This window comes from Castor canadensis, chromosome 6 (assembly GCF_047511655.1).
Source record: "Castor canadensis chromosome 6, mCasCan1.hap1v2, whole genome shotgun sequence".
NCBI classification, from domain to species: Eukaryota; Metazoa; Chordata; class Mammalia; order Rodentia; family Castoridae; genus Castor; species Castor canadensis.
Genome location: NC_133391.1, coordinates 22,520,040 through 22,533,471, shown reverse-complemented (window position 1 = coordinate 22,533,471; position 13,432 = coordinate 22,520,040). Strand labels below are relative to the sequence as shown.

The window sequence follows — 13,432 nt, the reverse complement described above, 5'->3', positions numbered from 1 at the left end:
GCCCATTATGATGTGGGTTCTGTTAGACTTACCAAGACACAGGGTGCTGTAAGTCATACAGCTGTCTATCATAAGAGATAAGTGATCCATTCAGGATTAAGCACAGATAGGTTAAGAGGGCACAAGTAAGCCATGCAAGCAAGTAGACCAGACTCCATATTATGTACCAGTGTTATATCTGCATCTCTCCTTCAGATTATACCTACAGCATCAGCAATGATCTTCAATATCACCTGACAGAGGAGGCAGAAAAAGACTGACCTGGGTATATAGATGGTCTGAGAATGAAGCATATGGGTGGACTTAGAGGAATTCACAATAACATGAGTGTGATGCTGTTTGAATGGCATGTTAATGCCTACCAGTTTATAGATGGATGGGCTCAATACATGGGCAGAAGCCAAAAAGAATTGCTACTGTTCTGCAGCTCCACTTGGTGGCCTGAAAGACAGATGACAGGTAATCTTCCCAGCTATCAGAGCTTCAGGAAGTTCACCTGATCACCTGCTTTGTATGGAAAAAAAAGTAAAGGCCAGGTACAAAGGCTCAAGTCTGTAATCCTAGCTACTTGGGAAGCAGAGATTGAGAGAATCATGGTTCAAGACCAACTCAGACAAAATGTTTGAGAGGCTCCATCTCTACCAATGGCTGAACATGGTGGTATATGCCTGTCATCCCAGCTATGTAGGGAAGCACAAGTAGAAGGATCACTGTGCAGTCCAGCCTAGACATAAAGTGAGTCCCTACCTCAAAAATAACCAACAGAAAAAGGGTTAGAAAAGTGGCTCAAGTGGTAGAGTACCTGCTTATTAAGCAGGAGTCCCTGAGTTCAACACCTAGTACTACCAAAAAATAAAAACGAAGTGGTCTACCTGTATGCAAAGGTAAGAGTGATGTGTACAGACTTATAAAATAGGGGTACAAAGCCAAGATGCCCCACTAGTGACAAATGGATTAAGAAAATGTGGTATTTATACACAATGCAATTTTATGCAGCCATGAAGAAGAATGAAATGTTATCATTTGCAGGTAAATGGATGGAATTGAAGAACATCATTCTGAGTGAGGTTAGCCTGGCCCAAAAGACCAAAAATTGTATTTTCTCCCTCATATGTGGACATTAGATCAAGGGCAAACACAACAAGGGGTTTGGACTTTGATCACATGATAAAGCGAGAGCACACAAGGGAGGTATGAGGATAGGTAAGACACCTAAAAAACTAGATAACATTTGTTATCAATTTAGAGAAACTAAAGCAAATACTTTAAAGCAACTGAGGCCAATAGGAGAAGGGGACCAGGAACTAGAGAAAAGGTTAGATCAAAAAGAATTAACCTAGAAGGTAACACACATGCACAGGAAATCAATGCGAGTCAACTCCCTATATAGCTATCCTTATATCAACCAGCAAAAACCCTTGTTCCTTCCTATTATTGCTTATACTCTCTCTTCAACAAAATTAGAGATAAGGGCAAAATAGTTTCTGCCGGGTAGCGAGGGGGTAAGAGGGGGAAAGTGGGGGGAGGGGAGGTTAAGGGAAGGGGTGGGGGAAGGGGGGAGAAATGACCCAAACACTGTATGCACATATGAGTAAAATAAAAAATTTTTAAAAAGTAAAATAGGGGTACAAGAGATCTGATACTGAGACGCATGAATGGATTTATAGGGAATCACATTTCCATGAATAAGAAAATCTTTGTACATGTTAATGCCTATCAGAGTGCATCTACCACAGAAGAGGCACTAAACAACAAAATAAGTAGAACAATTCAACCAGTTGGTATTACCCAGTCTGTGCTGGTGGCTAACATAAACAGAATAATCACAGGAAAGCATGGAGACAATGCACAGGACAGATAGAAAGGATTCCCTCAAACTAAGGCTGTTCTCACTACTGCTGTGACATTTATCCAATTTCTCAGGAAAAGAGACAGACTCTGAGCCCAAACATCTGAGAAAATTGATTACATTGGGTCCCTTCTGCCTTAAAGGGGGTAACTATCCATCTGTAACATAACCGATACATACTGTGTGTGCTCCACAGACTGAAGCATTATCTAAGAGTGTACGTTATCTAAGTGCTTGGTCTACTAGCACAGAATCCTGAAAAGTACTATACTGGACCAACTGACCAAATCTGCAGTGTAAAGTTTACACATTACCACGAGATCTGCTGATCCTATCAAATAATGACTGTGCTTAAACTACCATTCTGACAGAGCAATGAAATAATCTTTTAAAGGCACAGTTGAGTCACTTAGAAATGATACCCTGAAAGGGTAGGACAACAATATCCAGAATGCCTTATGTAGTTCAATAACCAAGATGCAGTTCTGTCTCACATTGAATTAAAAAAAAAATGTTTGGAGAAGCAAGAGGTAGAAGCAGAAACGGTCTCACTTACTATTATCCTCAGTGACCCTCTTGTAGAATTTGCTCTTCCCACCCCTGAAACTCAAATCTGAGTGGAACTTACAAGTACTGGGTCCCAAAAGAAGAGTTTTTCTTTTCTTTTCTTTTTTGCTATTCAGCTATTTTTATTTTTTTAAATTTTTATTTTATTCATATGTGCATACAGTGTTTGGGTCATTTCTCCCCCCTTCTCCCATTCCCTCCCTTACCCCCCAACCCCCTCCCTTTCCCCCGCTTACCCCCTCGCTACCCAGCAGAAATTATTTTGCCCTTATCTCTAATTTTGTTGAAGAGAGAGTATAAGCAATAATAAGAAGGACCAAGGGTTTTTGCTGGTTGAGATAAGGATAGCTATACAGGGAGTTGATTCACATTAATTTCCTGTGCATGTGTGTTACCTTCTAAGTTAATTCTTCTTGACCTAACCTTTTCTCTAGTTCCTGGTCCCCTTCTCTTATTGGCCTCAGTTGCTTTAAAGTATTTGCTTTAGTTTCTCTGCATTAAGAGCAACAAATGCTATCTAGTTTTTTAGGTGTCTTACCTATCCTCAGCCCTCCCTTGTGTGCTCTCGCTTTTATCATGTGCTCAAAGTCCGGTCCCCTTGTTGTGTTTGCCCTTGATCTAATGTCCACATATGAGGGAGAACATACGATTTTTGGTCTTTTGGGCCAGGCTAACCTCACTCAGAATGATGTTCTCCAATTCCATCCATTTACCTGCGAATGATAACATTTTGTTCTTCATGGCTGCATAAAATTCCATTGTGTATAAATACCACATTTTCTTAATCCATTCCTCAGTGGTGGGGCATCTTAGCTGTTTGCGTAACTTGGCTATTGTGAATAGTGCTGCAATAAACATGGGTGTGCAGATGCCTCTGGAGCAACCTGTGTCACAGTCTTTTGGGTATATCCCCAAGAGTGGTATTGCTGGATCAAATGGTAGATCAATGTCTAGCTTTTTAAGTAGCCTCCAAATTTTTTTCCAGAGTGGTTGTACTAGTTTACATTCCCACCAGCAGTGTAAGAGGGTTCCTTTTTCCCCACATCCTCGCCAACAACTGTTGGTGGTGGTGTTGCTAATGATGGCTATTCTAACAGGGGTGAGGTGGAATCTTAGTGTGGTTTTAATTTGTGTTTCCTTTATTGCTAGAGATGGTGAGCATTTTTTCATGTGTTTTTTGGAAAAGAAGTTTTTCTACCAGAGAATAAAGCAAGATTTTCCTTAAACTTTAAATTAAGGTGACCTTTCAGGCACTTCAAATTCCTTTGGCAGGAGACCAGCAGGTAAGGAATAATTGATCCTGGTTACCGAGAGGAGCCAGAGCAACAGCCACACAATAGAAAGAAGAAAGAATGTGTTTGGAGCCCAGGTGAATTACAGGGACATCTCTTAATACTCTCTGCCCAGGTGTGATAATAAATAGACAAATAAAACAGTCACAGTCTGAGAAGGTCATTGTTCATACTCTTAAGAACAAGAGTCAGCATTATCCTACCTACACAGGCATAACACTGGCTTAAGTAAAAAACCTAGACTGGGTAGTAGAAAAGAGGAACAATGAGCTCCAGTTTGGGACTCAAGATTACTTCATTCTGTTCTGTTAGCCTTACTTTTTAACATTTCTTCAGAACCCACACACTCATTTCCTCAGCTCCCAGGAATTTTGACCATTGATGGCATGTAGCTGAATCCTTCCTTAGGAATGGCTTCTGGCTGAAGCCAGCTACCTTATTCAAATTGATTCCCCTTTCTCAAGTGCGATGTGCATTCAATATCCTTGACATAATTACTAACACAGAGTCGCTTACCTATATTTGGCACATTTCATCTTAACTTCAACGCTTTCGTGGAATCAGTCAAAGCTTCTGTTTCAACTGAGTGACTGTGTATTTTTCTAAAGATGGCTGCAACATCTCCCGCCCAACATGCTCTTTTGCAAATCAATTTTTAGAACATTTTTACTATTCAGTGTGACACAGAAGTACATACTGGTCATTGGTTTAAGGTCGAATGCATTCTGGAGGTTGTACATCCTCCTTCAGGGTATCAGGGTAGATTTTAGTCTTATGGTTTGCATTTGGAGGTTCTTACTGAAAGGACAGGATTGATCTGCATCATGACTGTGTTAGTTTTGCATCACTGTGGCAAAATACTTAAGAAAAACAACTTAAAGAGGGGATACTTAAGAAAAACAACTTAAAGAGGGGAAGACTTATTTTGGTTATTGGTTTCAGAAGTTTAAATCCAAGGTTGTCTGGATCCATTGCTGTGGTCCTGGGGTGAGGCAGAATGTAAAGCAGTGGAAAGATCACATAGGTGCTATTCACTTCATGGCAACTGTGAAGCAGAGAGTAACAGGAAAGGGATAGGGCCAAGAGAGACCCTTCAAGGCATACCTTCAGCAGCCCACTTTCTCCAACGAGGCCCCACCTTCCATAGTTTCACCACCTCCCAATAGGCTATTCAAATTTTGAATCTGTCAATGGATTAAACCATTGATTATGTCAGAGTCCTCATTGTCTAATCATATCTGGAAACACCTTCAAAGACACAGTGAGAGGTGTGCTTAAACTAATACCCGAAGCAGCTCTTAATCCAGTCAGGTTGGCAATCAAGATTCATGGTCACAGTACCTTCCCATGACAGAGCATATCAAAAGAGGGCAGGTACAAATGTGTGTTGCTTCTTGGCACCTCAGTCCAAAACTGACACGTGGTCATTTCTTCCTCTATTCTACTAGCCAAAGAAATTCCCATGGCCAAGCCCAATATCAAGGAGGCCAGGAAGTATACACACCATGGTGGGTAATGCTGAAAAGTCACATGAACAAAGGTATGAGTATATGATGTTGGTCACAGTTATACACTTCCTTCGCACTAAAATATACTCATGACCCATAACTGGTATCTACATCAGATCCATAAATAGATGCTCTCCATAAGCAGTTCTTATTGATCAAGAGTTCTGTGAAATAAAAAATACAGATTACCTTCCCCTTTCACAGCTGAGATGCCTTTGTGGAACAAGACCATGATAATCATATTAAATGTTCATGCTAAGAGAAAATGAGACGTACATAGCAGTCTCCAGTCCATTTCAATTTTCGAAATCCCATCAGGCAAATGTTCCTGGGTTAAATCCCAGTTCCAGTTGTCTTTGGACACAATCCCACCCCAACCAGTTTTTTCCATGACCACATCTTTGTCTGTATCCTACTAAAGAATATACTCTCCTTGACATCTGAGTCTTTATTAGCCTATTTACCATTGTAACAGGTACGTAGAAACTGCTTTTGCTAAAAAGCACTGGCATCTTACTTGGACCCTTGAATTAACTAAAGCCAGGAGAAAAACTGGTCATCTCTATCTCTGTTTTCTATCTGACTTTCTCTGAGCTCTTCTTTCTGCAGGTCTCACTTCACAGCTACCTTTGAATCCAGGAAGGACAGGACTGATTGATAGCATCTTTTCAAAAAAAGATGAAAGAAACTGCCTCCAAGAAAGGAAAAAACAGCAAAGCCTTCTCAGGCCAGACCACAAATGAGGCAGCAATGACTAGCTTATCCTGACCAGACTGCTCCCTTCAAGTGATGACAGCAGGCACAGCTTCTCCAGAACCACTTAATAATGGTCAACCAGGCCATACTTTGATCAGGACTATTTAATACTTATACATACCTTTTACTCCTATCACAAATTCTTTCTATATTTAAACCTAAAGCTCCTATCTGTATCCCAGAAGGTGAGCTAACGTACTTTCTTTGTCTCTTCCCACGGCATGCCTTTGTCACATGATAAAGCTCCTTTCTCTGCCCTTTGCTATTACTCATTTATTTGGCATGCTGGGGCGAGTGGCTGGACCTGACATGGGAACCCTTGGAGTTTGAGCCTGAGGCTTAGAACTCCATTTTTGCCATCTGTAGTAAATCATGAACCCAACAATCTTCTCATCCATTAATGCCCATTTCTTTTCACCTAGCCTGTTAGCACATTTGGCTACTTGGCATTCTAAAAGCTTTGTCATTTTTTTTGAAGAATTTGATGGCACACATATGTTCCACCAACCGCACTTGTAATTTAATGTGAGATATGCCTTTCTCTCCATAGAATGAAAAACAGATGTTTTAGCATATCAGGCTGTCATGGGACTTTGATCTTAAAAGACATTTTATTTCAATAAAAGAATCAGTGAGGCATGATCTTCATCCTTTCTGAAGTCTTTATAAAACTCAGTCTTAGGGGATGATTTCTGTCCTGAGGATCTGCCTTAATGACCCATACCTTCAATGTGGTGAGAAGTGATTTTACTTTCCAATCCCAAATTTCTAGGTCCCATACATCCCCTTTCAATTCTGATTAAAAATAAGCCATTTTCTGAGCAAGTTTCTTTTTCGTAAGTGCCTTGGAAATTCTAGATTATAATACAACTTATGCTAAAGCATCCTTCCCTGGATAGTAATGCCTGTGTGTGCCTGTGCCACAGAGAAGAGTCAGGGAAAACCACATTTCTAGATGAGTGAGGGAAGATTCTGGAAATTATCAGAAGTGAGGGAACCCTGGACAACAGGAAGAATTGGAGAGTCTGAAAAGCAACCTTCAAAAAGAAACGATTGGAAACTTCAACCCTGGCTTCCTGGGGATGAGGAATGGCCAGGGGCAGGTAACCTAACTCTGCAGACAGAAAGTAAATGGAGAAAGTGCCAGCAACCCCAGTCACAGCAGCAGACTGGCCTTCTTCCTGCAGAATTCCACTGGTGCTTACAAGTTTTAAATCCAATGTGGGGAGCCAGATGACCTAAAAGTGACTCCTTGGTTCCAAAGAACATTTTCACTTTGTAACTCCTCAACTCCCAGAACTCAACAGCTACTGGTAGATGCCACCTTGGCTTAGGGACTGGAAGCCAGTCCTGGATCTTGCCAGAAGCCCTGGCCTGGATGGGCCTTACTAAATCAAAAACAGCTCCTCTGCATTGCAGCCTCAGGACCAGAAGCTGCCACAGCTATAAACCCCAGTCATACCTGCATTTGCCCTGCTAGATGTAGGGAAGTTCTCTTTGTCTAGCCCATAATGTTGGGTTGTCATACTCACTTTTGCAAAGGTCCAGCTTCACTTGTGCTTGTCTATCAGGAGTTGGTAAGGCTCTTGGGTAAGCCTTGCAGTTTTAGGAATGTTCATACCAGTGGCCCCAACCCCTGTCTTCATTAGTACATTCCTGAAGGGAAGTAGGGAAGGTCCTTAGCACACAGCCTTGAGACTGTACCTACTGTTGCAAAGTCATAGATTCATTCACACTTGTCCTTTGAAAGCTGGGAGCTTTCCCAGCCACTTCTCACAGCTCCAAGAACCCAGTCATCTACACCACCAACCTCCACCGATACCTGCATTCACCTGGTGCAAACTAGGGGAAGTCTCCTTCTTGTTCTTGACCCTTATACTGCAGCTGTTAGTGAAAAAAAAAAAAAGAAAAAAAAAATCCTCAGCACTACTCATTTGCCCTGGGAACCAAAAAAAAGGCTAATCCCTGCTCTCTGGCTCCATGAACATAACTGTCAATACCACAAAGCCTTTTCTCCAGCAGCATTTGTCCCATATGTCCCATACAGCTCAAGGACCACAGGAATGAAAGCCATGTGGTCAACCATGGGACCTAGGAATGGTCCGCCTATCTTCCTACACCTCTAGTGTCACAAGACCATACACCACTTGCACTTCAATGTAACCATACAAGAAACATGAAAGAAAAAATGGCACTAAAAAGCTCTAGAATACATTTTCTCATGGCCCACAGACTTTGGGCCACCACTGCTGGTGCCAAAGTCCTGGTACCACTTGTGCTTGACTCCTAGGTCCTGGAGAAGGTATCATCTGGATCCCAGATCTCAGTGAAACTGACTAAGAGGGCTAAAAGTCCAAGAACCACTAAAATTAACCCCATTGGACCTAAGAAAGGTCTCCTTTGTGTTCTAAACCTTCAAGACCATGGTTACCAGTCACAGAATCCAGCACCACCTGTGCTCATCCCACGGAACCTGGGATGTAGCTCGGTGGTACAGCGCTTGCCTAGCATGCGTGAGGCCCTGGGTTCGATCCCAGCACCAAAAAAAAGAAAAGACAAAAAAAAAAAAAAAAACCTCTCCCCACGGAACCTAGGGGAGGTTCATCCCATCCTGTAGTTCCAGAATGGTGGCTGCTGGTGCCATAAGCCCAGGCATCTTCCACACTGATCCTGGGATTCTTAGGGAAAGTCTCTACATTCTATGGCCTAGGGACTGACTGCTGTGCTACAAGCCTTGGCATCACCTGTGCTTGCTCTGGGAGCCTAGGGACATTCCTCTCCACATCCTGCACAACCAAGACTGTGGCAGCTGCTGCCATAGACCCCAGTGCCATCAGGGCTTGACCCTGAGGAGCCTGAAGACACACAATTTGTAAGGACACATCGGCTGCAAATTCCTACTAATACCTTCATGAGCCACTACTAGACTGCTGAGGCACTCATAGACACTGCTGACTGACATCTATCAAAGATGAAGAAACCACAAAGCAACTATGCTTTTGAGCTACCCTATTACCAATCCAAAGCACCTAGACAACTGACATCCTACATTAGCCATTTGGGAGGCAGAGATCAGGAAGTTCACAGTTCCAGGCCTGACCAGAAAAAAGAGTTCAAGAGACTGCATCTCAACCATTTAATCAATAGCTGGGCACGGTGGCACATGGCTGTCATCCCAGCTACATGGGAGGCTGAGATTAGGAGGATCATGATTCCAGACCATTCTGGGCAAAAAGGCAAGACTCCATCTCAATGGAAAAATAGCTAGGCTTGGGTGGAATGCACCTGTCATCCCAGCAAGGACATGAAGTGTAAAATAGGATAATTGTCCAGGCCAGCCTGGGCATAAAGAGAGACTATCTCCAAAATAACTGATCAAAAAGGGGTGAAGGCATTGCTCAAGTAGTAAGCACCTGCCCAGCAAGTGGGAGGCCCTGAGTCCAATCCCCAGTACTGCCAAAAAGAATTGGAGGAAATAAATATTACACAAGATACACTGGCATCAACATAAGCACACAAGAAACATGGTACTAAAAATGGCAACTTGAAAGAACAATAATTCTCTAGAACTAGATACCAATTAGAAGGGAAATACCTGAAAAATAATTTAAAATAATGATCCTGAGGAAACTCAGAAAGATGTGAAAGAAAATAGATTAACAATTCAAAGACATGAGGAAAAAAAAAACTTAGGATATGAATGAGAAATTCACCAGAGATAGAAATCATTAAAAAAAAATTCAAAAACCTTGGAACTAAAAACATCAAAAATGCAACTGAGAGCTTCCATAACAGACTAGAACAAGCAGAAGGAATTTGTGAACTTGAGGACATGTCTGAATTAACTCAGTCAGACAAAAACAAAGATAAAATGATTTAAAAGAATGAAGAAGCCTATAAGATGTGTGGGACTCTGTTAAGTGAACACATATTTCCATTATAGGAATTCCAGAAGGTAAAAAGAGGAAAAGCATTGAAATCTGATTTCACAAAAAATTGTCTAATACTGCCCCAAGTCTTCAAAGGGATATAGACAAACATATATAAGAACCTCAAGGGATGCCAACTAGTTTCAACCAAAACAGACCTTCACCATGGCATATAATAGTTAAAATGTCAAAATTACAAAACAAAGACCATGCAAAAGAGATAAGATGATACACCCAAAATAGTGAAAGAATAAAAAAACCTGCCAACCAAGAATATTATACACGGAAAGATTATCCTTCTAAACCGAAGGAAAATAGTTTACGACTAAGCAGAAATTGAGGGAATTCATCATTACTAGAACAAGCCTACAAGAAATACTTAAAGGAGACCTACATTATAAATGAAAGAATGATAACTACCACCATGAAGGCACATGGATATGCAAAATCCACTAGAACATACATAAAAGAGAAAAATTTAAAAATCTCAGCATATCAGAAAACTACAAAATCACAAAAATAAATAAGGCAGGAGAAAAGGGCAAAAGCATATAAAAAGAAGCAAAAAACAATTAACAAAAATGACAGGAGGAAATTCATATCTGTCAATAACAACCTTGAATGTAAATAAATTAAATTTGCCAATCCAAAGACATAGACTGGCTAAATGAATAAGAAATTCAAAACCCAACCATACATTGACAACAAGAAATTCCCTTCCCTGGCAATGATGTTTGTAGACTGAAACTAAAGGTTGGATAAAGATATATTGTACAAATGGAAAACAAATTGACCAGGAGTAGTTATAGTCACATCAAATAAAGCATATTTTAAGTTTAAAACTGCAAAAAGAGAAAGAGAATATCATTACATATTGACAAAAAGAAAAATTCAGCAAGAAGATATAACAATTATAAATATATATGCACCAAACACAGGACTACCTAAACATATAAAGCAAATACTATTAGATCTAAAATGACAGATGGACACTGATGCATAAATATCAGTGAATGTGAACATCTTACTTTTGTCAATGGACAGAAAATCAACAAAGAAAAGCCTGGAGATGAAGTTAAGTCATCCATATTAGCAGATGGCATGATTTTATACTTAGAAAAACCTAAATACTCCATCAAATATCTGTTGGACCTTGTAAATGAATTCAGTGAGTGGCAGGGTACAAAAACAATATACAAAAAAGTAGCCTTTTTGTACACTGGTAATGAACTGACTGAAAAAGAAATGAAGAAAGCAATCCCATTTACAGTAGCTACAAAAATTAGTAATTAATGTATGCAAGGAAAATAAAAGACATCTACAATGAAAATTATAAGTCATTGATGAAAGAAATTAAAGAAGACACAAACAATGTAATGACAGCTCCTGTTCATGGATGGGAAGAATCAATGTTCTTAAAATGACCATATACCCCAAATAATGTGTAGAATTAAAGGCAATACACATCAAAATACCAATGGATTTCTTCATAGAAATGGAAAAATACATCCTAAAAATTATATGGGATCACAAAAGACACAGAATAGAACTACCATATGATCCATTAATTCTGCTATTGGGTATGGAACCAAAAGAAATAAAGTCATTATATCAAAAAAGATACTTTCATTCCCCATGATTATTGCAACACTATTCACAATAGCTACAAGATGGAGTCAACACAGATGCACTTCAGTGGATGAATGGAAAAAGAAAACATGGTACATATATACAATAGAATATCATTTGGTCATAAAAATAATGAAATTCTGTCATCAGCAGCCACGTAGTCAAAACAGGAGCTCATTATTATGTTAAGTGAAATAAGATAGGCATGGAAAGACAAATACCACATGTTCTCACTCACTTGTGGAAACTAGCAAGTCAATGCTGTAGAAGAACAGAATGAACAGTAGAATGTGAAAGCCATAGGCTAGGGACAATAGAAAGCAAGTTGGACAGAGTTGGAGGAATTACTTCCCATTCTTCTTTAGCACCATAGGTTAACTATATCTTCAAACAATGTGATACATTTCAAAATAACCAGAAGAGTGTGAAATTCCCACTGTATACAAATGACTAATGTTTGAAGAGATGGGAATGCGTATTACCCTGGTTTAGTTATCACACATGGTACACATGTACAGAATTATCATAATATCCTCCATCAAGATGTATAAATATTGCATCTCGATTAAAAAATAAACATAAAAAAATCATAAAATTATCTCCTCACCAATACTGTCATTATTTTTCTTGGTTGTTTCTAGTAGAGAGAGAACATCTGTGTTAGAGGACTTACTTCTTTTTCTCCCTTTTATTCCATCTGAGGGTCCAATATATGGGATGGTGCTGCCCACCTTCAGGGTAAATCTCCCTTAGTTAATCCTCTCCAGAAAAGCCCCACAACTGCAGCCATAGGTGTGCTTTAATTTTATAGGTTCTTCTCAATTCAATCATGTTTACATTCAAGATTAACCATCACAGCAAGGTATTATCTCAAGTTTTATAAACAATTTTAAACCAGTTCCATTAAAGATATTTTCATGTAGTATAGATAAACATGTAAAAATATAATTTGACACTCTTCTGAGTTTATCTTCTTATTTGAGTTGCTTGCAAATTAGCTACATTATAGGAAGGGGTTTGCTTAACAAAATTTAAAGAAATGTATGCAGAATTGCTGCAGCTCATTTTTCTTAAGTTTTCTTAAGTTTTTCACCAAAAGTTATTAGTGATTCATCCAATCAATGGCTTGTATAACTAGATATAATTTTACTTTCATTACTCACCAGGCCATAATTCCGAATTTGTGGGAGTGTACAAATTTATCATACAGTGACAAAACGGGTCTCAGTCAGACAGAATAGCAAAAAGATGTGATTTACTCATGAACTTATTTTTGAAATCATTATCTCTGCCAATATAGAGAGATCTAATTAAGCATTGGTTAGCCCTTTCCTTTCAGCCTGGTGACAGTAATTAGTTGTCTACCCAATGGGATTTTACGTATACTAACTCCAAATTTTACTGTCAAAAGGCTAAAGCTTCCTGCACTTCTCTGTAATAAGGCATTGAAGAGTTCCTATTAAAATGCACTTTCTTATGTAAAAGAGGCTTAATAAATATATGAAGATTGGCTAATATTATAGTATTAGGTATCTTGTAGCTGACAGCTTATAAAGTTGCATCATTGTCTCTAATTGGGCTGAAACACCTAGATACACTGTGAGAAACCCACGTAAACAAATGTGTGTGCACCTGCCCACATGATGTACCTGTCATCGTTGGGCATATTCTCCCTGTAATTTATTCTTCTCTCCTTGATCTATAAGAAACATGACAGGCTAAATCTAAGACTAACTATTATGAGAACATCCTTTTGGTCACATTTTCTCTCTCCCTTTCCCTCCCTAACTCCTCAGACATATCTTTCATCTGTCCCATTTGCTTCTTTGCAATGTGACACCAGCTAACCTAAGACACCATTCTGACTAAAAGATAACTTACTTCTTCCTCCTTCCAGAAAAA

At 39.5% G+C, this 13,432-nt stretch overlaps 1 protein-coding gene and 1 pseudogene across 3 annotated transcripts in view; both read right to left on the bottom strand.

Annotated features, from left to right (window-relative positions):
* The window catches only part of Slco1a2 (solute carrier organic anion transporter family member 1A2), a 123,318-nt gene that overhangs the window by 75,491 nt on the left and 34,395 nt on the right, over positions 1-13,432 (bottom strand). The window lies entirely within an intron of this gene.
* The window catches only part of LOC109682211 (carboxypeptidase M-like), a 28,305-nt pseudogene that overhangs the window by 9,691 nt on the left and 5,182 nt on the right, over positions 1-13,432 (bottom strand).